Genomic DNA, 26,343 nt, shown 5'->3' on the forward strand with positions numbered 1-26,343 from the left:
CAGGGATTATATGGCCGACTACAATGGGTGTTATACTAACATAATAATTATAGCTCATATTTTGTAATTCCCTAAACATAGCTGATATGTAAATGTGTGTATTAGGGATGTAACCATGCAGACAATGTGTTCTAAACAGATACAAAAATGAGAAGATGCACTACTCTTTTTTTTTTTTCAAGAAAGTTTTCCAGCAAGATTCTCAGGGCATCGGGATCCCTTGGGGCTCAATGAAAAAGACAGGAGAGCTTGAAATTTTTATTTTCATGCAGGTGCAAGCAAGCTGTCAGATATGATGCTCACAGGACAAAGAAAGCAACATGTATAACATGCATTCATTCATTCATTCATTCATTCATCCGTAGTAACTGCCTGGTCTGGGTTGGAATTGGGATAAATTAGTAAATAAATAGTTTTTAACCCACTTGTTTGTTTATATTTTGGGAAATAGAACAACCTGAAATTATTAAAAAAAAAAACGGTCCTGTACACATTTCTAGTTGAGACTAATTATGAACTTGATGTAGCTGAGTGATGTAGCTGAGGTTGAGGAACTGTCAGAGCCAGAATTCACAGACCATGCCGACAGTGCTGGAATTTCCATCTCTGAGTTTTTAAATTAATTTACTTCATATTTAATTTTAAAAACAAAACAAAACAAAAAATGGTTTAGGCCACGCCACTTTGGATACAGTCGAGGAAAATTAGAAGCACTAAACGAATACAGATACAGATACTGATAGAGGCATTGTGCTATACCCCAAGTGTCTGTGTACCACCTGTCAGAGTTCCTTTCCCATCCGAGTCAGTGGATTATGGAAGGGCTGCATGGTGCTTTCAACAAAATGAATCATACCATTTTTCTCAGACAGCTTACATTGTATGTTATCATCACCCATCCTTTTTGTGGTCTTTACATTGTTGACAGTCATTCCTGAAAGTGAAGCAGCGGACAAAATAAACAAAGCAGGAAGAAGAACTGGTTCAATGTATCTATGTCCACTGAAGCAAGTGATGATGCAAGAACTGAGACAAAGTGTCCATTGAAGAGTTGGCCATTCCAGTTAATACATTAAACTAAAGCATGACCTTCCTTAGAAACACACTATAGTGCATTTATACTATGGCAATGATATGAAAACTAATGTTATATTATCATCATAGATGTATACAAATATTTATGTCATTCTTCCTATTATTCATACATGAGACACCAGTTTTGAGTTTTTCTTTATTCACACGTGCGGCAGCTCCAACCTTTGGCCAATTTTTGACATTTACTACTAGATATAGTTCTTAAAACTACAGATTTCTTAAACTGAAATTGGTGTCTTATTTGTACATATCTTGAACACAAGTAAAATTATAGCTTTTTAAAAATCTGGTCACCCCAGAAATGAAAAGAGAGAAAGTTACATGTAAACATCCCATTCAAATTTCACTGAAAAACACCAACAAACTGATTGTCTAAAAGGAACTGCCATTTATGAGAAAACAACATTATTGCTGAAAATTAAAGAATTATAAGTTGCAATGGGAAATGTGTTGATTATCACCATCATCCAAATGAGACTCTGTCTGATCTCCTGAGGTAATTGTCACCTGCAGGATCTAAACATGAGTCTTTTCATTGTCTCTTCACTAGACTGAGCTCTGACTATACTAGCATTGGTCAGGAATTAATCGCTGATGAACTCAATCAGTTTTAGTTTCCTATTCTTGGTTGATAGGAGTGGAACCTGATATGGTCTTCTGCTGTTGTAGCCCATCCACTTCAAGGTTCAACATGTGCATTCATCCATACAGAATATGTAAGCATTGTTTTGATGATGTGATAGTGCAGGTGCATCACAGACATTTTCACATTTGGTATCTGATCACACAACTGATTAAGCTTTTGTCTGTTTTGTTATGATGTACAACCATCCAAAAGCATGATCAGACCAGGCGAAAAGCATACTTAGCTAGTAAGGTTTTAGACATCTTTAGGCAGTTTGATTGCATTTCCTGCTGCATTTGTTAAACTGGTTTGGTAAGTCAGTTTTACAAAGTGCGATTTTTGGCCCTATTTTGCTACCACAGAAAAGAATTGCACATCATAAAATAATTCTTTAGTTAAGATAGGCAGTCTTAAAATGAATAATGTGGTGTGCTCACCGAAAGCCGATTTAGTGCCAGCTTTAACCAATGTGATCTTTTCAGGCAAGAAACGATTAAAAAAAGTTAAAGTAAAAAAAACACGAAGTTAAAAAAAAAAAAAAAAAAAAACTAAACAAAAACATTTCCACATAATTTTGATTATCTACATGTATGTTTCCTTAAAGTATAATAGGCCAAAGTATATTATTGGCAGGAAACCTCAACTTTAGTTCAAATGAATTTTCCCTAATTTTTCCAGAATTCAGCCACAGTGAAATCCGATGGCTTTTCACAGGCCACCACACATTTAATATGAATTTTTAAATCAATAATGAGGAATGACGGCACTCATTGGTCCATATGTTGTGACAGTGCTCCACACTGTATTATTCATACATCTTATGTTGACATGCCACTTGTCAGAAGACTTGATAATCATCGCTCATATGATATCACACCATTGCTAATTACATGGCACCTTGCGTCTAGGTGTCAGGCACTTCACATACTTCAAAATGTGCAGGAAACTGTGCTTCTCATTAACCTGAGAAATACAAATAATGTTATAACCAGCATTTGTCACAAAATGTATTGTTTCCACATTTTATCTCTCCCATGTTTACTGTCAGAATGGTGCAGACTGGCACTGGGCTCTACATTGCACAACTCCATACATGGCAGCCCTGTCCCTGTCACAACATACTGCACCTTCAATAAGAAACATGTCTCTCAGTGCTGCGAGTCCCTGCATGCATTAACAGCCAAGCAGGCGGAAAGCCATCTTTTGCCTTGACTGTAAATTCTCATTTTGAGTTTTGCTCCACACTCAAGTGGAGGCCTGTGGAGCTGCTTTAGAAAAGGATTACAGGTATTTACAAGCTGCGATAGGTTACCAAACAGTGAGCACACTTTTGTGATTTTATGTCTAAAACATATATGATTGTAAAAATAGATCGAACAAATGCTTCCAGATGTATTTGGTTTACGACTTGACAAATACTATGAAAGTGGGTAGAAGACCTGCTGATCGGCCCTGCTTAAATTTTCTCCAAGTAGTCATATTGTGGATGTTGTTCTGTTGCTGTATTCTCATCTATGGTCTTAATGAGTGATTATAACACCACACCAGAGTTATTGCCTCAACAAATCCAGTTATGGTGCAAGATTTTAACTGGAAGGCCGGTCTTCTAAGACTTTCACCTTTATTTGGTGATGTTTTTTCTCCTGCTCGGTGAACACAAATTGAGTGAGAGAGTGAGAGAGAGAGAGAGAGAGAGAGAGAGAGAGCAGAGGTGCCCAGAGGCAGAAACCAGCATTTATGGTTCAGCTAAAGGTAAAACTCATTACTTGGCCTGCTGTCACTAAACAGCTGTCCTACATGGCTCAAGGGTTGTTAGACTCAAGTGACAGCACAAGTTACATGAAACTGAGACTATGCTTCAGACACCCTGGGCACACTGTATTTTACTTATACTAAGCAAACTAAACCACAAAAATAGTTCCCATTTTCAGTTCAGCAACAAATCACAGAGAGACAATAATTTGACGCTGGTGGTAAACAGGAGTATGATGAAACTCACTATACCTTTAGTGTGCTACAACCTTACACACTGATTAAAAGCTCACTAAAAGTAGAAACTGCATGAGACGAAGACCATCTGACCATCTGAGTCGTTAAAAGAAACAAATAAGCTACACAGCAGCATAAGATGCTGTCTAGTGTAGCAATCATGTCATGTCTGAAAACTTGAATGGGGTTTCTCAGACAATAAGTGTTTCCAGTCTAGGGTGAATCACAGCCCAACCACACTCATTTCCTGCACGTGTTTATCTAGAAAAAAAAGAGGGGGAGATGCAAGCTGCCCAGACTTGTTTGTAACACGCAAGATGGAGGGAAGAAGAGCCGAGTGGAGAACCTTGTCTACCTAAAGCATGTTTGTTTTGGGAGACATACAGAAAAGTGAACGATTCAAACCAGAAACCATCATGGCATTGATTATCTCACAGTCAACCGGGCTTGAACGCTGTTTACTGAATAATAATAGTTGAGTGCAACAGGCTACAGCTACAGTGAGAAATTGATGCATGAGGTAGACAGTCAATAGTCACTGGCTACGCTAAAGATCTGACTTGCAGCCTTTCAGACTTAATGTCATCCTAGTCATACTCAAACTCAAACAAAACTTACCGTAGACAACATGGACATCACGCATGTCAGTGTATCATGCTGAATGCTTTTACTTAAGAAGTGTTATCTTAATATGGAGCATTCTTTTCATGATCTGCTCTGTACCCTGTCGTTTTTTGGCTTATTGTGCAGGAGGATTCACAGTGTTTACAGTAGACACTGGCTACCTTCCAGTGTAAAGATCTGAACATAAAGAAGCTGAACACTGATGAAACTTGTCAGTGTCACGTTGTCAAAGAGCAATCCTCTTTACACAACAGCAAGCGAGAAAGAGAGTCACCTAAATGGAGAAAAATTGCTCCATCAAGCCTATCACAATTTAATAATGTGTACCTGCTGTTTATCGTCAGAACAATCAGCACTTGGCAGGATCTAGTCTGGAGCTGAAGTTCAGGGTAATATTTCTCATGTGCTGCACAAACCTTTGGTCATGGGCACAAAGATAAAAAAAGTGACCTGACAGAGGAGTGTAAAATAAAGAAATTACATGTGCATTAGAAATTCCCAATGCCTTGTGTAAAGAAAGCCTTTCATCTTGAAAGTTTTAGGAGTAAAAAAGTTAAAAAAAAAATAAAAATCTAAGCAATCAGATTATAAATATAGAAATAAATACTTCAGTCAATTTTAAACAATGCTGATACAAATATCAGTCAAGTAGGTGGTATAAGAGTATACAATAATGTAATAGTAATTTTAAACTGATTGCTAATGTAATATTTATGTCAGCAGTAGTGACAGAGAATTCTCAATATTCAATACTCAATTATTTTACCTCAAGTATCTGAATATCTGTTAAATACAAATATACACCCTTTCCTGGAATTTGTGTGTATATGTATATGTGTGTGTGTGTGTGTGTGTAACGGGTTCCAGCCAGTCACACTGTATGACGTATCTGACTCGGGGCAAAATTATTTATTCTGTTACAGACTTAGACCGGGATTTGTGGCTCTACTTGAATTCCTTTTATCAAAATATTTTGAAATCTGATTCCACAGTAATGAAACTAAAAATCAGATGTCCGATATGACAAAAGGAAATCATGAAATATGAGAAGGGTACTGATACACTGATATGTCTACAGGTTTTTAGATTTAATTGTCAGTGAGAAGTTGCTCCAGGTTCACAGGCTGTAGTGGCAGCTACAGTTTTAGAACAAGTTGTACATGAATTACAAATCATGGTTCATGGGTTGGAAAGCATACTGGCTCTACTTAAAATAATCACAAGTTGAACCCAAAATTATCTCTCTAACCCATGACTTGGTTCACAATATGAAAGTAGGAACCTCATCAGTACCAGCTTATTTCCCCTCATCCTTTCCAGAATCAAACCAGCAAGCCAATGTGCTGCAATATGTGATTTAATCATAAATATAGCAATGCTTTTTCATCATGTTTAAGGGGCAGTCTGAGCTACTAATTCGTAGATGAACTCATGCATCATCCTTTTCCTCTCTATCATCTCCATTCAATGCAATATTTATTGATAACACCTGATCCTTATACTAATAACTAAATATTTCATTTATTTAAACTGAATGATTTAGGCCAGTAGATCTATGGAAATGTGGATCACTGTAAAAGAGCAAAAATAAGTAGAACACGGAAAATGCATTAAACCTCTCTGCTGTCTTGTGTAATAAGCTGAGATATGTGGGAATTTGAGGAATTCACATGAACCAGCAAACATGAAAGGTTCAGAATGCTTAAGGAAATGTCTAAGGACAGGTTAGATGGAAGATCAGAAATCATCACTTTTTTTCCCCCAAAATGAAATGTAGATTTACAGGCACCTCGCTCATGGACCATGTCCAAATGAGGCTGTTTAAGGCCACTACGGATACACTCGTAAAAGAAGGACAGCTTATATAAATGTGTTCAGGGAGCGTCTCATTATAAGCTGTTTTTAATCAGTGGTTGAAGATGGTAAGTCTGATGTTATGAGTATTGGTTTAACATTTTCCCCATGCATGATGGTAGACTGGCATTCTGTGTCTCTGTGTGTGTGTGTCTCTCTCTCTCTCTGTGTGTGTGTGTGTGTATGTGTGTGTGTGTGTGTGTGTGTGGGAACCATGCCCACCTGTCTCTTCTGGCTTTCATAATGCTAAACAACTGTGCTGATGACAAACTTTGCAGAAAGGAATGAGAGCTTAAGTTTTAGAGAAGAGAGTAAATGAAGAGAGAGAGAGAGAGAGAGTCAGTGCAACAAGAATGCTGTCAAAACAGACCTGCACTTTCTAACTGAGTGTAACAAATTCATACACATTCAAAATATATTCTGAGAAATTTCACTATGCACATCCCCAGTTCTCCTGTCTTTCCAACAAGGACAAACTGCTCATCCTGTTGGAGAAATGAAGGAGTTCTTTGTGATTTACTATCATTATTTTTGTTAATATTATTAATATTCAGTTCTTTTCTCTAATCTTTTTTATGGGCACTATGTATTAAAGCTAAATGTGTTTGTTAATAACAGTTCTTGTTTTTATGATGCTTTGGCAATACTGGAGAGAGAGAGAGAGAGAGACAGAGAGAGAGAGAGAGAATAAACAGATGGCAGTGGGATGAAAATGGCTCATAAAATTACTTCAAGAAATCTTTCTGAAGACTTAAATATCTACAAAAGCAAAAAAGAAGTACTGTAGTTATATGTGAACAAGACTTTATTGCTGTTTACAACTGTGACTGGGGCATATACAAAAGGGGCTGAGGTGTATGCTACAAGGTTAGCCATGATTTACATGTCTGTACTCAATGTTGCTTCAAATTGAAGTTGTTTTTCTAGCAATAAATCTCAGCTCAGAGGCATGATGTAGGATATAACAAATGTGTATTGGAGCATAATGTTGTCAGTCAGGTTTTCTCATCCTGCTTTAAACTGCTTTAAGCTCAGAATGTCTAGAATATATATAAACTAGTCAGATAACATCAATAGAGCAATGATGAATGCTTAATTTGTGCCAGCATGCTAAATGATAAAAAACAAAAACCAAGCAACTAAAAGTCACTGCATAACATGTTGTCTGGGGCTTCCAAAGTATTTTAACTATTCTTCCTCTTTAAGAGGATTAATATACTGTATACATTATAATACATTTTTTTTCTTCAGTATTATGTGACATGCTTGTTCTCAAGCTGACTTTGGCTTCAACAATTTTAAGTTCGCAATCAGCTGCCAGTAATGTCCTTCAACTTACTTGCGCACTTAAGCACACAGACTAGAATTTCAGGTTTTTAAGTCTTGAGTCCCTCCCGGCTGATCTCTCTTCTTTGCATGCAGTGCTGTTTCATGTTTGCGCTTTGAAAGTATTAAAAAAATATGCAGCAATGCATTATTGTTATAAATCACATGCCTGGAAACTGTTGTGTTATATGCAGCACATTCCTCGTCCTGCTAAATTAATAATCTTTTATAAAGTTGACATTTTGGATGGTTGATTCTAACTTTACAGACAGTTAAGATCGGGCCAAATTTAGATTTCTGTAATCTCACACACACACACAAACACACACAGAACATAGTGACACACAACATAGTGACAGGTGTTAAGGAATGAGGTGTGTCTTTGTCATAAATGTCATCATGTGGAACAATCGAGGTGTTGGGAAAGTGTTCCTCGGTTGTGGTGACAGAGACGGTATGCTGAGAGGAGAAAATATGGTTTATTTCTTCCAACTAATTACACAGAAAGAGATGAGAGAGAGAGAGTGAGAGAGAGAGAGAGAGAGAGAGAGAGAGCGAGAGAGCTGAAAGGCAAGTAGGGGCGTGTAGTGTGCTCTGAAATCTACCCCTTTATTTCTAATGGCAGGCCCACAGCACTACTCCTCGCTTTAGTGTTTAGTACTTCCTCTGGTTTAAGTTACCTGAATCACCTCAGCTAATAATCAATGCTTTCATGAAGTGATTGAGGCATATTAGAGTAGAGACACAAATAACCTCTGCTGTATTATTTCTCTCCAAAACTTCACTTTGACTTGACTTTTGGTGAACCTCCTATGTTTCTAGGTTATAAACCATATGAAATACGTTGGAAGGAACAAAGAATTTCAACAATTTTTTTTCTCAGAAAAAAGACAATCTTTTCTTCAGTGCAACAGTACTATTAACTTTACTGCTGAGCTACACTGACTTTCCAACAGGCAGGAAAAATATGTGGTCTGGAAGACAGTTACCAGAAAAAAGGGTTGTGTTTCAACATGTCAAAATGAAGGCTGGTAAATACATACGGTGTGCTTAATAAGATATACCATGTAACCCTTTTAGTGTCTGTTAAGGTTTTGTGTCCTTTTTATACAAATGAGAGGATCAACAGGGAGAGGATATGTACAAATGTGCAGAATTATCTGGAGTGGGAATGAATATTAACATACTGTTCACAATGCTTTTTGTACAGTCTGAAGTGCCTCTTCTATTTTTCTGTATTAAAACCAGATGTTGTTTATTGACAGTGGGGTGTAATCTCTGATGTGCTCTTTTAGAGAAGAACCAAGTACATTCAGAATTTCTAGTGATCTTGAATGTTGATAGTTATGTACATTTTATATTAAACCCTCCTGGTATCTTAACATGTCTTTTCATAATGTGGTACTTTGATGTTTAATGCTAATTAAGCTATTGTCGGGTTACGTGCCCAACAAGAATTACATTATAACTGAGGATTTGAGTAGTTCATCCATACCAGCACCTGTAAGGTGAACATCTTTTTCCATTACCTTTCTATATTGACTCACAACAGTCTTAATCCCCTTCATCCACCAGCATGGCAGGTTGAGTTTGTTTGCCTGACTTGGCACAAACATTCTGCTGATAGCATGCAATGCTAGGCTAGGCTAAGCCAATCTAACCTTTCTAGCCTCCACCCAGCTATTATTATCAGTGAATGGCAAGAAAAGGAAGTGGTAGAAAGAGAAAGAGAGAGATAGAGAGAAAGAGGTGGGAGAGGGCACTTTGAGCAGCATGCGTGTGTGTAAACATCCTGCAGGCAATGGGAGTCATCCTGGGAAATATTTATCTTAGCTGGTAACGCAAAGAGGCAGCCAAAGCCTTAATCTGGCCTTCAGCTATTTTCTCTGAGAAAAATCTGACAGAGGAGGGGGAGCATATGGATGGGGAGGGACACGGAGAGGGCAAATGACCGAGGTTGCAAAGGAGAGCTGGGGAAAGAGAGAGGGCAAGAGAAGACAAGATGGAGGAGAGGAGTAGCGATGGATAAATGGATGTGGACAGGAATGCCTTGTTGGTGGTGGGATGGGGAGTGAGTGAATATCCAGCGGGGGAAGGAGATGGATGTGGCAGTGGAAGACCTGCAGGGTAGAGACGAGGGTGGAGACAAAGGCATGGGGTTGGAGGTGAGGAAAAAACAGAAAAGGTCACTTGTGGTTGTGTGTAAGGGGGGTGGTGTGTGTGTGTGTCTGTGTGTATGTGGTGGTGGTGGTGGTGTGTGTGTGTGTGTTTGTGTGTGTGTGTTTGGGGGGGTGGGGGGAATAGATGTCATGTTTTTATATCATTGTGGAGACCAATAGTGGTGACGTTTGGCTGGTTCCCGGGAGAATTTTTTTCTTCCCAAAAAAATGGCAGCTTTTATGTTAAAAAAAAAAAAAAAAAAAAGACTCAAAACATTTCCTTTTGATCACTGAGGTTAAGCTTAGAGTTAAGTTTAGGTTTAGACATAGTATTAATTAGCTGGATTAATAATTATGTCAATAAAAGGTTCTCACAAGCACAAAGATACTAAGATAAACATTGAGTATTTATGTTATAAAGCAATTCTGGAGAATTTATGAAAGAGTTAGGTCAAAACACGTAACAACGTTTTATGCAACATCAGTAGCTATCACTTATCATTTAAAGTGATGAGCTGACTGGTTGAATACTGTGTTACTGTATTTTGTTTATCCATATCTTCCAATTTACAGCGTTTTGATAAAGTTGTAGAAGGTACACATAGTGCTTCATAAGAATGATAATTGGAATGGATTGTACCTGTAATCATTTTAATACAAATAGCATTAAACTGCATGCTCCTGTAAGAAGTAGATACCGTAATAAAGTACTGCAGAAATGTCTCCACCTGCCATCTTACCTTTTGACACTTGCACTTGTGTCTTAGCCCCATTTCAATACAGCTTCTAATTTATGAAGCTCATATGCCAGCCAAATGAATGATTGAATGCCATCAAACTCAAGTGCTCAGCATATTTACATTTATAACACTTTTATGAAGCACTATGCATACCTTCTACAACTTTTTCAAAGTGTCATGAATGTGCGAGTAAAAACAAGCTAATAACATATAATAAAATTGATTAAAAAAAAGTACAGTAACACAATATCTCAGTTAACTTATTAAAATAATTGACGGCCGTTGTTTTCTCTTCCATGTAAAGATAAAGTTGTATAAAATGTCCAATATCATCTTACGTGTTTTGACATAAACCTTTCATAAAGTCTCCCGAATTGCTTTATAAAATACTTACACAGTGCTTATGATTGCATTATAAAGGTACTATGTAGCTACCATTCAAATAAAGTGCTACCATGCTTTTTTTTAGTCTTTTGTTACTTTTTGTAATAATTGTATTTTTTTCTAATTTGTTATATAATAATGAAGTTGATCTCACTTCAGTAAAATATCTGCTCATAGCCAATATCTATCCAGTCCTCCACCTGCCTGTCACTCATGTTACCTGTCAATTCGGAGGGCTCCTCCCCTTCCATCATCAGTATTCATGTGTCTGGGTATCTAGTCAAGGCAGGATGTATGCCTGTGATTTTAGGGAGTGTGGATTCAAAGGAAAAACTGCTTGAGGGTGTTTTTTTTTATTTAAAAGGTAAAACAACTAGCATCAGCTAACTCCATTCAAAACATCTTTAACTATTAATGACTAATGTTAAGTTAAGAAAAGGAGATGTGGGATAAGCTGGATTGCGGCTGTTTTATGTGGTGGAAGGGCAGAATGGCTGTGGTCATATGAGCTTATCTCAGCTTATAATAATTGCGGACAGAAACCTGCACAGCACACACCTGGACCACTTCACCAGTAAAAATGCATGAATAGTGCAACAGCACACACAAAACAAACTAAAGTTGTGCAGCTGCAGTTAAATGAACTGAATGGGACTCATGCTGTTGGTATGTCTGGTATGGAGGCATTAATAAAGAAACCACATGTAAAGGAAAAACACTCACTCGGTAAACACTAAAGCCTTCTTCTTCATAAACCAATAAGTAGCATGAAATGATAAACTTTCAGACAATGTTAGTTAATAAAACTCTTTTTCTTCTGTTTATACCAAACACAGAATAAAAAAAATGAATAAATTCTAGGTCTATCCTCCATCATGTAGCAGCACTAACAACCACTTCTAGTGCCTGAGAGAATGACAGACCGAGATGCCTCATCAATATGATCTAAGATCTGTTTTTTTCTCTCTACTGACACATCATACAGAACTAACCAACTCCTTCTGCCTCTAGGATGGTTACAGAGGTTAAGCAGTGAATAAATGGCATTGTAGTAAGTGGAAACATCTTGAATATAATCTAATTTATCTAGTATTCCTATTATAAGATTACAATAAACCAAATATAAGATTATTAAAGCTATTTCTAGGCATTTTTTTTACTAATATCAAGCTTGAGATAATCTTGATCTATTGGCCAACTGCTCATTTTAAGCAGTTATTTCTAGAAAAAAGCAAAATTATCTGACAATACAATAAGAAAATGTAAAGCTTGAAAATGAGTAAAAATATCTATAAATCATCTTATATTTGGTTTACTGTAATCTGTTATAATTCATATTCCTAATATAATAGGAAAAACTAGATACATACTAGATACAATTGACTATATTCAAGATTTTTACGCTTGCTAAGATGTGATTTTTTGCAGTGAAATTATGTATGGGTGGAAGATAGTATGTATATACTTCATAGTAATTCTGAAAATTCAGATATCAGCTGGATGAATTGTGGGTCACCAGGAAGAAATTCAAGAAAACATATAAGATTCTTTTGTTGTAATTACTTATCTTTCTGCAGTGACTGTACAGAGACTTTACAGCAGCTTTTTATTTTGGTTTTGTGCTTGGGCTTTTCTCCTGGCAGTGACATCAACTATAAACCATCAGATTTAGCATAAGCACATTATAAACAGAAAAAAATTATTTTAAACGCATATATATAAAACGCATATATATATGCTTCTTTGTTGTTGTTTTAATAAATCTAATTCCCTGACTTTTGACTTTACTTTATTAAAAGTTATTGAAGCGTACATTTTTTACATTTTTTTCCATTTTGAATTTTTTTCTGTACACTGGCTATTGGCCATTCAAATGTAAGGATATATTTGTATGAACAGCTTGCAGTACAAGTATAAATTTTTTTTTTTTTTTAGAGATTTGCCATAATTTCATCAACAGTTGGTTTAAATTGAAATCATTTTATTTTGTCAGGGTGTCATTTTTGCTTTGTCAATCTAAAATCCCTTCATCAGTAAATTTGGAACCCAGGGTTCTAGTTCCAGATCCTTTTCCACACACATGAGAGATGGTGCCAGGTGAAAGCAACTGTCTTGTCATTACAGTGTGTATTGATCATTAACAAGGCAGTTGCTTTCACCTGGCACTTTCTCTCATGTGTGTGGAAAAGGATCTAGACCTAGAACCCTGGGTTCCACTAGGTCCTGTTTGGGCCAGTTCTTGGCACTTTCAGATTTCTGCACTGAAATTTGCAGTTATAAACAATTGTTATTTTACTGCAAAAGTCTAGAATAGACTGAATTTTTATCCAGACCCCTTCACTCGAATAGCATGCTTTTCCATAATTTTAAGTACATGCACAATAAATAGTGCATTTAATGAACTCTTTTATACTATGAGAGAGAATGAGAACAAGAGCATGAAGCATGGATTATGCAAGTGCCTGTGGTGCTGGAAGTGCAAATTACATCGCTGTCTCTTCTACTGAGCATCAGACTGACACACACACTGGCACTGTCCCAATCACGTCCTTCCCCAGAGCGCAGTCTAACTCTACACACAAACACACACACACACAGTCCCCCCCCCCCCCCCCACACACACACACACGCACACACGCACGCATACCCACCCACTCACCCACACACACACACACACACACACACACACACACACACACACACACACAGACACACACCTCAGATCTATTTGCTATTTGTCTTTATTATGTGATATGCAGGAACAATTTAACATGCTTTTAGAAATTTAGATTAGCATCAAACACAGTATATTCACTTGCTATATTCTCCCTCTGTCTGTCTCTCTCAGTGAAGAAGGTTGTAAGGATTAATTAAGCAATTAGCTGAACAACTCTCAGGATTTATTAAGAGCCCCAGCCAGTACCCTGAGAGACACACTTCTCAATTAAGAGGCCATGGGTGCAGTAAGGGCAGGAGGGCACATTCTGAGCTATGTGTGGGAGCGAGCAAGCTTTTAATTAAATTATCATTATCCCCATCCTAATGATTAATGTTCGTGTTTGAACCTCGCCTTGAGCAAGCTTAGGACAACAGTAATGTGAGTAAAGGAAACGACACGTACATATACACACACACACACACATACGAAGCAGTATAAATCTCAACACATAAAGATGAACAACAAAAATTGAGCATACACATGTTGAGGCTTATATGCATGACTGAAAATGAATGCTGTGTATTTAAGAGTGTGGTTTATGTGTATGTGTGAGAGAGGGTGTGCCTACAAATACTTTGTACTATTCTGCTACCGTGTCCTTAAGGAAAGTCAGTGATTAATAATGTGCGGGATTTAAACGTCAATTTTCACAGCGTATTGTAAATAAAATGAGAAGCTGCCTCAGCTTTTTCTAATACTATCATGGCATAGCATACTTTACAAAAAAGAGACATGTTAAAGGCAACTTTAAACACAATATCAATCACAAGATGGATAAATTTGCGAAGGTAGTCTCCCATCAAATGTGTGAATCAGACAATTGAAGACAAACATCTCCATGGAGTGATAATATATAGTCCCTTTATATTTACTGTGTTCCTGCCCCCCCGCTCCCAGCGGCATGTCTGCTCTCAGTCTCCTCTACATCTGCAAGTGATCTCCTCCAGCCCTGAAACACTCTTTACCCTGAGAAAAAAAGAAGAAAGGAGGGAAAAAAAGAAAGAAAGGGGAAAACAGAGAGTTTACTGCATCCTGGCACATCCTGCCTTAATGAGAAACCCCCCATCTGTCCCCAGCAGGACAGACAGAGAGAGGGACGGTCGTGCCAAGCAGCGGAAAAGAGGACTGAGTGAGATGGAGGGGGTTTGCTGCAGTGACCCCTCTGTATGGCAGCTTCTCATTAGCTTAAGCTAGGGAAGCTTGTTAACCTCGCTAATCGAAACGGGAACTAGGATAAAGCCCTGGAATTTACTGCCAGCTTGTCTCACATCAAAAGACACTGGGTAGTCGCAGTGTGTGTGTGTGCGTGTAAACATGCATGTGTGTGTGTGTGTGTGTGTGTGTGTCTGCACTGTGGAGTAAATTTGGTTACAAATGTATTAAACAAAATTACAAGACACAAGCAAAATATTAAGCATAAAAAGAATTAAATGTAATTTATTTATTTATTTACTTATTTATTCTTTGAGTGCTTGTTTCTGTCTTTCTTCCTTTGAGTCTGACTCTTGCCACATTTTTATGGGTGGGAGGGTCTTAAAAGAAGTAAATACTCCAAGACTGGATTTTGGAGTAACTTGTTCTCACTTTTTGCCACGCCCATTCTGTAGACTGCCACCCAAACTGGTTAATTAATATGGACTGGGTACTTAACAGCAGGTATCTCTTGACTGGAATCATAGCTAGTTACCTTTTTGCTTACATAGCATAAGCACTTCTACGAGAAATATGATTGTTTCTGTTTTATCATTTATTTTATCATTTTGAATTTACCTCTGACTCCAAAAGAGTGAATAATGTTGTTATATTTTTCAGTTAAACGATTTTTGAATTTCTTTTTTTTTTTTTTGCACTTTTCTTCTGGCCAGGAATTTATTTGGTAGAAGTGATGGCAGGTTTACCAATAAATTAGCCAGAATTAGTAATCTGCTTACATCAGCTCTCCTTAACCTCAACCACAGAAGCTGGACAGACTTCTTTCCTCTTCGCTCCACCTCTTTGAGCCTGAGTGCATCTAAAACTGGATCTAGATTTGTAGGCCTACTGCTACAATCCACCACAAGTGAAAATTGTCAGAAGCAAAAGAAGTAAAAGAAACATTTCAAAAGCAAAAAACAATAATTTTTAATATTATTTAATATATTTCACATTTAATTGTGTGTTCCTTGAGGATATTGCAATTTTTCCAACTTACCCTGCTGTAAACTGAGCCCAATGATTTCAATCAGAAAAACCTAAATAATAAGTTTTTGCTTATAAATCCCATTGCCCCTGATTAATCTTTGTTACAGAGCATACATAGGGAAGAGGCAGCCATTAGGTTGTGTCTTTTTGGTAAATAATCCAGGTGCAATAATTCATAATCCATAATAGGTTCAGATGTTTACTTTTATTCAAGTACAAAGTTCCACAAAACATCAGTAGAACATTTGCAACAATTGTGCTTTTCATATATGCAAAATGACGGTAACTTCTGTCATTTTTCCTCTGCAATGAGCTTCATTACACTAAAACAAAGATACAGTGTACAGTGCAGGAGCCTCCCATAACTGACAGCCCATTACCAAGCCTGCAGCAACTTGCCTTGTTTACCTTAGGCAAGTAGCTTCTTTGCCACGACTGTCAATTTTCCATTTCACACTGTTTCCCATGAATCATTCTCTCTCACCGATCTGAGCAGTTTAGCACTCTCAGCCTTGATAATTAGGAACGTGGTTCAGTATGAGTGACTGACCCTTTATCACACACTCTCTGGAACCCTGTGCACTCAAATAACCCCAAAGCATTGTGGGAAGTGCTGGTAGTAAAGGAGCAGAGAGTGGCTTTTGCTGGTGTGTAAACTGGGAGATCCTCAGGTGTGGAAAGAAACTCCGTAGAGAGGAATGTGTAATCCATGTAGTGAAAGTGTTTTTGTTGCCTTATGGGATCTCACCCATCACTGGCACTTAGACTGTCTATACAGACTGTTCAAGCCAGGTATAATCACTATCTGCTGGGACAAAAAATGTGTTTTATTGTACTACATGACCCCTTCCTTCACCCCACCACTGCCACTCTACTACTGTACACCACACACACACACACACACACACACACACACACACACACACACACACACACCCCTTCTGTTTATGTTCTAGACCCTTGGTTTAGACCCTTGGGTATTATCAGGATATTCTACATCCATTAAGTGTCTCAAATAAACATTCTGGTAAATTTTGCTCTGCAGATTCATTTCACAGCAGAATCCCCAATTTTGAATACATTTTAACAGTGTCCATTTGTATCTACAATGACTTCTCTAGTATTAATAGTTATGGCATCATGTGCCTTGTCAGGTTCCAAACAAGAGCCATCAGGGACATGGTGAAGTGTTTCTCCCCTTATAGCAACCTGATGGCTAAGGCTTAATGAACATTGACATCAGCCAGCCAGAGGAGCAAGTGTCCAGTGTTGAAACCCACTGTGACCTCTCTTTCTGTCTCTGCCTGGCCTCAAACAGCTTGTAGATGTCTCGCTGGTGAAACGAGACAGAATCATTCTCAGCATGACCACATTTAACATTCACAGCAGCCTGCAAAAATGCAGTTCAATCAGGTCTCTTACGATTTTTCATGTATAGATACGGACAGAATTTAATGTTGGTGATGCACTGGTACATATTTTTCTGGTGTCCTGTAGTTTGTGAGCTACGAAATGAAACAAGTCAGATGTAGACCTGTAAGGAAATAATTATGCTATGTGGTAGTAATGAGTAACAGTACAAGCAGAGAGAAATTGATGTGCTAAAGGATCCAGAGATTTATTGAAGAGGAATCAACAGCTTAACTTCAAATGTGCTCTAACACTGTCAGATGTCTATGGCAATGTCAGAAATGACACTGTCACACAGACTAATTCCCAGTAAATAGAGAGACAGACAGACATACAGATAGGTAAGTAAGAACGTATGTAAGTATGTAAAAATAAATAAATAAATAAATAAATAAATAAAATTAAAAAAAAAAAATAAATTTTAAATACATTTAAATAAATAAATAAATAAACTAAAAAAAGTTTTTATTAATGAAAATTGGTGTTAGTCATCAGCATTATGTTAAACACTAATCTCTTATTAACAAAATAATATACTGTGTATTTCTTCAGTTGGCTTGTAAGCTCTCTTATATTCTTAAACTTCTTTCAAGAATTGTTTTTCTCACAGGTTACTTACTAACAGGGGTTCAAACCTTGGCTACTATAGTCTGATGAAAATGTAAAATGACATAATAATAATAATAATAATAATAATAATAATAATGATAATAATAATAATAATAATAATAATAATAATTACTGTCATCATCATCATCATCATCATATCAAAAATACTGCTTTAAATTCAAAATATGGTATCATTTTACCATTTTATGGTATCATATGGTTTTCAAAGAATAGGAAACACTTAAGATCTGGCCATTCCATCTGAAGCTTCTTACACAGAAACAGCTACAATGAAAGCTTTATTTAATCATATGTGCATGATATTAATGTTGAGAACACTAATGTTAATTAATGTTGAACCATGCTGCCCCCACATTCCTGTCACCCATGAAAGAAGTAAAGCTCCAACTTCAAATTTAACTGCTTACTAATCACTGCTTCAGCTCCAAACCCTACAGATTATGCAACCTGAAAACTCAAGTGCTCGTAGAAACTACTGCCTGCTCCCTATATACAGTAAGTGTACTATGCGTACTATAAAATAATAGCTTCTACATTCTACGTAGTGAACTATTTGTCCTATAGGGAAACTTTCTGTGATTCAGTCAAGCTGATAATCAGACCTACAGAGTGACTGTTCATGAGGCTGTTTAAATGGCAGGATTTAAGAAGAGTGAAGAGTAAGACATTACTGTTCTCTGAATAGCAGTGCTTTGAGCATGGAGGAAATTAGAAATGTGTGTGGAGTCTTGGATAATCAGCAACTCACTTTGTAAATGTCAGTTTCAGCTGGCTACTATTAGCCACAGTGCATCACACCCTTTAGCGTTTAGCAGAGCAGTAAACACTCTTAGACATAGGCACTCCTCACAAATCCCACTACGATGCTGAATTTTTTAGTGTGGATGAGTGTGTGTACTGAAATGACCCACTTTTCTTAGACTAGTACAGCTAAATTTAAAATTTTAACCCATGTCATGTGCTATATTTACATAGATTACCAAACTGAAAGAATAGTGGTTGATAGGTAAATTAGATTCTGTACAGTAAAAATGCTTTCAAAAAATTTTCACAAAGCAAAACTGTCAGTGCACTTGTCAATTTGAGCATGTCAGAGTAAAAGGGAATATATTCAAGCCTCTGGCAAACTTTGACCTTTTCAGGATCCTGCACTGACTTAATTAACACACACACACACACACATATGAGCACACACACACACATTTGTTTGCTTCATTAATGAGACATGCAGATGAGCAGATTAACATCATCTGCATAAATGTAAATGTGCTCGTCTCCGTGTTGACAAGCGTGTTGGTCAATTCGTACCTCCCTGCCCATCTGTTCGAAATTTGTCACTATTCTCACGAATATTAAGAGTGTAATACTCGTCAGTTCTCAGCAAAATAAGCACAATAGGCCACCGCTTCAGCGATGCCTTTAATTAATGCCTGACAAAAAAAACATGCAATAATTATATATATATATATATATATATATATATATTTACCAGAGGCTAAGAATATATATATATATATATATATATATATATATATGTATATATATATATATATATATATATATATATATATATATATATATATATATATATATATAGATACACACACACACACACACACCACACTACTGGGCAAAAAAAAAAAAAATGGTCCAAGAAGAAAATGGCAAATATTAAGCTTTTAATGGTCTTAACAACAAATCACTGGTCGAAAAAAATTAGCAAGAATTAAACAAATGCACTCATGAGTCACGTTTTATTTTTCTTAAAAGATTAGTCATTATTTTGTTATCTGCTGCACCTGATGCAGCCCATCAAGGCCCACAAGGCTTAAACATTTAAAGAAATCATAGGGAAAAGCTATCCCATACTAACTTCCTTTATCTAATTGTTTAATTCTTGCTAATTTACGACTATTATTTTGCCATTTTGGGTTTATACACAATATGTATACACACACACACATTATTTATCCCAATTTTGTTAAATGTATTTTTAAATGTTCTTGTTGAAGTAGGTAAATGTCACTACGTTTACTTATGGAAATAATTTGGCCAAAACTGTTCTTGTGTTGGAAACTAATAAAGCAAGTTTCTTTGAGATTATTTAACAACTCCATGTATTTATAAGCTTTATTTCACTTACTACAGCTACATTAGCCTTGTAACTCCACTTCAGAACTAAAAAAGCAAATGCTGGCCTTCAAACACGTCTTGGCTGAACCACTAGAGTTGGGATAAAAGGAAAATTGTCATGTAATGCCATTTTTGGTCAGAATATTCCTTTAGATATCATACTTGTACAGTCCATTTATTTATTTATTATGCAACACAACATACCTGTAGTATATTTTTCCCTTTCTATCCATTTCATTCTTATTTTATTCTTCTGATTGCTTTTGTTGGAGCTGTGCAGCTTAGTGATTGCACTTATCTTTTATACTTTTTTCCCTGTGTATATTGTGTAAATAAATCTAAATCTAAGGTAATTTGCCAACACATTTAACAGTGTGTCCAATATTACATAATTTATCCATCATCACTTGAGTTCTTTGAATTTTTCTGTGAAAACATTTTCTATAGAAGCCTAAAGAGTTGCTGGCCCGAGTCCTGAGTCCACAAGCCTATCTGAATAAAGGAAGACAAGTTCTCACCCTTTAAAGAGAGGGTTAAATAAACAGCGTGCTTTTGTTTCACTGCTGCCGGTCCCCTAATAATCCCCACCAGCACCCCTTTAACAGCAGCTCGCCTTGTGAAAAGGTGCACCTAAGAGAGCCATAATAATGGGAGTTTAAAGAGAGTGTTTAAAGCACTTGAATGGACTAAAGGACATTGTGTTAGCTGTGTGTGTGCGCATGTGTGTGAGGGTCCTGAGAGCTGTTTGATTCCCTGCTGTGGGATTAGTGAAATGCAAACGCCATAATTGCAGTGATCTAATGATCCGCTCCTGATGGGCTGAGCCCCCACCGTCACCACTTCAGTCTTAAACACACATGCACAACACAAAATAGAGGCTATTTAAGAAAGAAATTTTGGAATGTAAATACTGTTAGTCAGTACCGAATAAATTATTCAACTTTTAATTAAAATGTGAACAGTGGAGTTGTTAGATTAAAACCTCCACTGTTCACGTGCTCCCCTTTTTTGTATCTCTGCTCTTCAGACAAATCATGTAGTGATTTATAATGAAGTAATTAACTGACAATATTTTTAAATCAGTGACCCAGAATGGAATGTATTGTGGGACTGCAATCATTTCATTTTAAAACACAGATGACTAAAGATGGAGCTGATAGGTTTGAAACCTATATGAGAACATTTGAGTCATTGTTCCTGTGTAGAAACTTGCCTGGCCAGCTTCCACGAAGAAATTACTCAGTGCACAGCCAGTAATAGAAAGGAATCTATAGATGGCATAAAAAAGGCACTCACCTGATTCAACTCCTTAATGTCTTGTCTAATTATCAGTTATTCATTTTAAGGTGCATTATTCAATAAGTAATATGAATTATTCAGTAACTACAGTGAAACTAATAGAGAAATTGATGTAGTTACAAGAGTAAGAAATGTAAGCTTCGACTCACCCAAGAGATTTGTGAGTTTCAGGGGTACATAATTTTGGTTGTAAAATGCATTTTTTCTATTAATTAAAATGGACTGTGTACAACTGTGAACTGAAAGGGTTTAAAATGGTGCCAGTGTTCTCAGTCAAAGAACAATGAAGTCATGTTGACATTGCTGACATTGTGCTCGCTGATGCTGCTTAAAATGAACCAAACCAGACATCAGCGATGCATTCTATTTTAGTCCCCACCAGTAATAATTTGGACTGTGTAATCTCTCTCTCTCTCTCTCTCTCTCTCTCTCTCACTCTCTGTCTTTCTGCAGGTTAACCAAGCTTGGCAGGAGGCGTGTGTGCTATGCCACACTAGGAAGGCTGACCCTCGAGGTACATACATGTCTTTATGAACAGCACATTCTCATTCCATGTCTCTCCCTCTCTCACCAGTTTTCTGAGGTTTGTGTAAACAGCAGGATGTGACACTCTTCAAGGTGCCGAATGTGACTACAACTGACACCTGTCACCAGCATTTACTATGAATTGCTATTTGTTGGCATCTCGGCCACCCCTAGCATTGCTCCATGCATGGATGAGTGACAGGGGGCAGAGAGGGGTTCCTGAGATGCCCGTTTTTGCCCCCTCTAACAGCTGCGTTAGGGCGGCCTGAGGTGGGAATGTCTGCTTCTGAACACGGTACTCTGCGTCCTTCAAAAGCATGTGCACTATGTGTATTCACAGCCCATGGCTAAAAAATAAAGTAGAGAGAGAAAGAGAGGAGGGGGAGAGATAGATAGTGACTTGTGGAGAGGAAGTAGAAAAAAATCTCAGACATTTATGAATAATACTGTTAAATTAATACTGTTAAATATATTGTTAAATAAAGAAAATGCTCTTGGTCTTTAGCAATTTTCCACAAGACATTTTCCTAAATATGGCATTTAATTGTTTGCGTGACTGTGTATATTACTAGAAAACTTTATTATGCACAGGTTGATGTCCAAATCAAAATGCCACAGTACTTTCACTACACATGCAATCACATGATCTAGTAAAAATAATAGACCTCTGTGGCTTGTACAGCAGTAAGAGAAGGCTTTAGAGAGAGAGAGAGAGAGAGAGAGAGAGAGAGAGAGAGAGAAAACTTGTTTGGTTCAGGAATCATTTAACAACTTCCCCTGGAAATTGAAAAAGGAAATAGTTTGGGGATGGATTGCAGCAGGGGGGGTGAGCAGAGGCCATATGAATACCAGATGAAACGGACGTGCAGCTGACAGAGAGAGAGAGAGTGAGAGAGAGAGTGCGAGAGAGAGAAACAGTGTGAGAGAGAGAGACCTTCAGGGGGTAAGTGGTCAGGAAAAGAGAGCGAGACAGGGATGGAGGAAAGGGTGTTTATGAGGTAATTTACCAAACTCATGTTTTCAACATTTCCCCTTGACTTTAATTTTTTTTCTTTGTTCTTGACTAATTACTTCCATCCCTAGGAGAGACACAGAGGTAAAGTGCGAAATTCTCTCTCTCTCCCTCTCTCTCTCTCACACACACACACACACAGACACAAAACAGCTGGGATATTTGTTTTCTTAGCTACTGCCCAAATTATCCATCACTCGTTTTATTAATATCATTGTCAGATTCATTCACAGATGCTTTATATATGCCACTGTATGGCTGCATGTGTGCACATGAACAAATGAGTAAAATAGGTCTTAAAGCTGGCCAAATGTAACTGTCCATTAAAGAACTTCCAGTCTTCCTTCATTCCCACGGTTAGCAATCCTAAGTAACATTGTTATTTCCTGCAGATTGGACTAAGCGATAAAGAGCAGAAAGCAGGCGCAAGCTGAAGGCTGTACTCAACATCCACATCAGATGAGAGCTGCTTTATCATCGAAAGGGGGCTGACTTAAATCATTTAATTACATGCTGCTATGTTTTGCTCATGTGGTTGAGCCCTGTTTCCGATGTGCGTGACTGGCCGTTATTGACAATGACAGTGACAGTGTTTACTGTGACCCATCAGGGGATAAGAAGGTGGAATCAATTTAGAATATAAAACAAAGATCTATAAATGTTATGTAAAGCAGGAGGGAAGATTTGAATTGGACCTTCTATGTGAGTCACAGACACAACATAGAGCTGTAACTAGAAATGGAACAATAGAGCACATTTGTGATATTGTAATCTTACAACTTTAAACATGACCATTGTTGGCATATCACAGTGTATGCTTACTATGTCACTTTTTTTTTTTTTTTTTTAAAGAGGATGGCACATAAGACCTTAGCAACAGCTCAAGAATTAAATTTATTCAGTTAGGAATTTTTTTTAAACAAACATTATCACTTTTAGTTTTCAGGGAATTTTGTGTTTACGTTTTTTATAAAATTTAATTTTTGGAGCCTATTTGAAGAATAATTAAAAATATATTTTATGCTAAAAATAATTAAAAATAATTTTTAATCATAAAACATATTCTCTATGTAGGTATAGTGGAATGTTAATGGTGTAACTATTTCAGTTTTCTGTCACTGTATACTACTGTATACTATATAGTATTGTACACAGAATGATGTGTGAATAAAATTCCTGCACTTATACTTTCATTTGACCTGAAACAATCTGGGTTACTATACGATATAAGATCAGGTGCACACTAATGAAGAAAGGGACAACTATGACATCTCATGAAAGCAATCCAGTTCTTTTTTCCCTGGCTTTAAAAAAGAGACACGAGCGATCTTCACTTGGCTTTGAAGCCAGTCTCTACAGTCCTGAGTCTGGCTCCACTGTGGACCATGGGGTGCCTCAACACAAAGCCAGGAGCTCAGCAGTGTTCCTAATGCTAAACAAACTAATCACTAAATATCCTTAAAGGGATGAATCTAGCACAAAAAGCAAGACCATGGGGAGGAAAAGAGAAGAGGGCTTTATAGACTTTGAGGAGATCAGGAGTGGTTAATTCACCTGCTCACTCTAAACTCAACTCTTCATTGGGCTTCACTGGGATATTAAGTTGTTCATGCTGTAGGGTCATAAAGCTTTTAATCATTTTTATTTGATAATTTCATAAAAACAAGTACATTTTACTGAAGATGGATGAATGAATAAATGAAAAATACATAAATTCATTAAAAAATGAGTTACTGTTTATTTAAAGCAGTGGTGATGGTAATGTATTGTTATATCATTGCACTTACAAAGATGTAAATCACTAACAGATGGCAACAATTAAGAGTTGGCTAAGATTACCACAAAATGTTACTCTGAATGTAGGGTGCCACAAGTTTTGAGTTCTCATACCGCTTAGTTTGAAAAGATTTGTTCTAATAATATGTATTATTTCATAAATGATGAAGGCTGTTTTTGGTTGTGGAATCAGACCTTTGGGTTCTGCAGTTCATTTTATGTGTACATAAAATGTGGCTTGACATGCATGTATTTTGGGATACATCCCTGTGGGACTGCATATTTGCTATTAGCTTGTAACTATGCAGGCCATTTCCAGTGACTCATTTACAATATATGAATCTAGGCTGGTCTTCTCTGGACTTGTGTATATGCATATACAAGCATATAAGCACACAAAAGTTTAGTGGCTGAACATGCTCCATGACTCAAACATACACAGTATCTTTGCATGCAAATTAGAGAAGAAAAGGGAGGGATCACAACAGGGAGCCAAGCCACAAACAGGTAGAGGCGTGGGAGTGTGTGCAATGAGTTTACCCATAGATCAAAGGCTCTGGGCATAGAGAACCTGTCAGGAACAAGTCACAGACTCTGTACTGTCACTTACTGGAAGGTCACTTAGAACACACACACACACACACACACACACACACATGCTCCAAATGTATATAGCAAACACTTGCTAACTTATTGGAAAAAGTAAGAACTTAAAAAGCAAGAAAGAGAAGTAAATAGTGCTTTCCTGAAACATTACCTTGGATCGGCTTCTCGTGTTTACAGTGTAGGTTGGAAGAGTGTTGGTACAATAAAGAGGAAGTTGTTTTATTTATTTTTAATTTAATTAATTTTATCATGTGAATGACCATTCATTAACATGTAGCAAACCAAAACATGTAGGAATATTTTGTATAAAGTGAAATGAATGAAAATACCACACATATGATCCAAAAACACTAATTATGTTTTTAATAATATAATAAGTACTATATAAGAAAAACATTTGCTTTAACCTTTTTAATACTCATAACTATACTCTACACTCTACTGTACACTACACAAGTCTTAACATGGACAATGGAGGGAGAGAGAGAGAGTAGTCAGGAAAGTCTCATCTGAAGCCTGCATTGGGCGCCCCATTCCACGATTAAAGCCTCAGGCAAGCGTCCTGTCACTTTCAATTTCAGGCAGTGCGACAGAACAGGCTTGAATCCTGAAGGGTGATCCAAATTCATGCTGAAGAGAACAGACATACACCCACAAAGGCAGTCTTACATCATGAGTATTGCCTCAGTATAGATTATTGCCTCTGGCTTTAATGTGAATTCAGCTGTGAACTAAAAGGTGTCACATCTGAATTAGCAACCATGTGGAATTCCTCAGAGTTACAATTAATTCAGTGTAATGATATGACTGAGATGAGAGAATAAGAATGACTGTGTAATGACTGAAAGTCTCACCTCAGGTCAGTTCTTGGGATGTGTGCAACATTATTATTATTATTATTATTATTATTATTATCACTCTTTGAGACAAAATATATATTTTTTTGTCCTAATGGTGTAGGACACCTATGTAATGTAGGACATCTATACACCTAATGTAGGACACCTATGCTTTGTTGTGTTTATTTTTTTCTCTGATAAGAGCAAGTCAATGTTGCTATTACTAAACTCATTAATGAAATGTGACGTGATCACACAAAATGTAAATAAGAAAGTTTCCAAAGCAAGGTGAAATTGGGCAAACTACAATCTCAATCGTTAGGCTGTAAAATAAAACAGAAATTAAAAAGTCTTCATAATGTAATGGCATACTCAAGCAATAAAGTAAGTATTAAATTGGTTAAATGTTTTTGTTTT

General features: G+C 36.9%; 1 long non-coding RNA gene across 1 annotated transcript; it reads left to right on the forward strand.

The window, feature by feature from the left end:
* Positions 1–9,409: 9,409 nt before the first annotated feature.
* LOC113534804 (uncharacterized) lies at positions 9,410–24,360 on the forward strand. Its single transcript, XR_003403528.3, has 3 exons — positions 9,410–9,678; positions 21,622–21,682; positions 23,098–24,360. It is a non-coding gene; the product is annotated as an uncharacterized LOC113534804 (long non-coding RNA).
* Positions 24,361–26,343: the final 1,983 nt, after the last annotated feature.

Source organism: Pangasianodon hypophthalmus, chromosome 2 (assembly GCF_027358585.1).
Source record: "Pangasianodon hypophthalmus isolate fPanHyp1 chromosome 2, fPanHyp1.pri, whole genome shotgun sequence".
NCBI lineage: Eukaryota > Metazoa > Chordata > Actinopteri > Siluriformes > Pangasiidae > Pangasianodon > Pangasianodon hypophthalmus.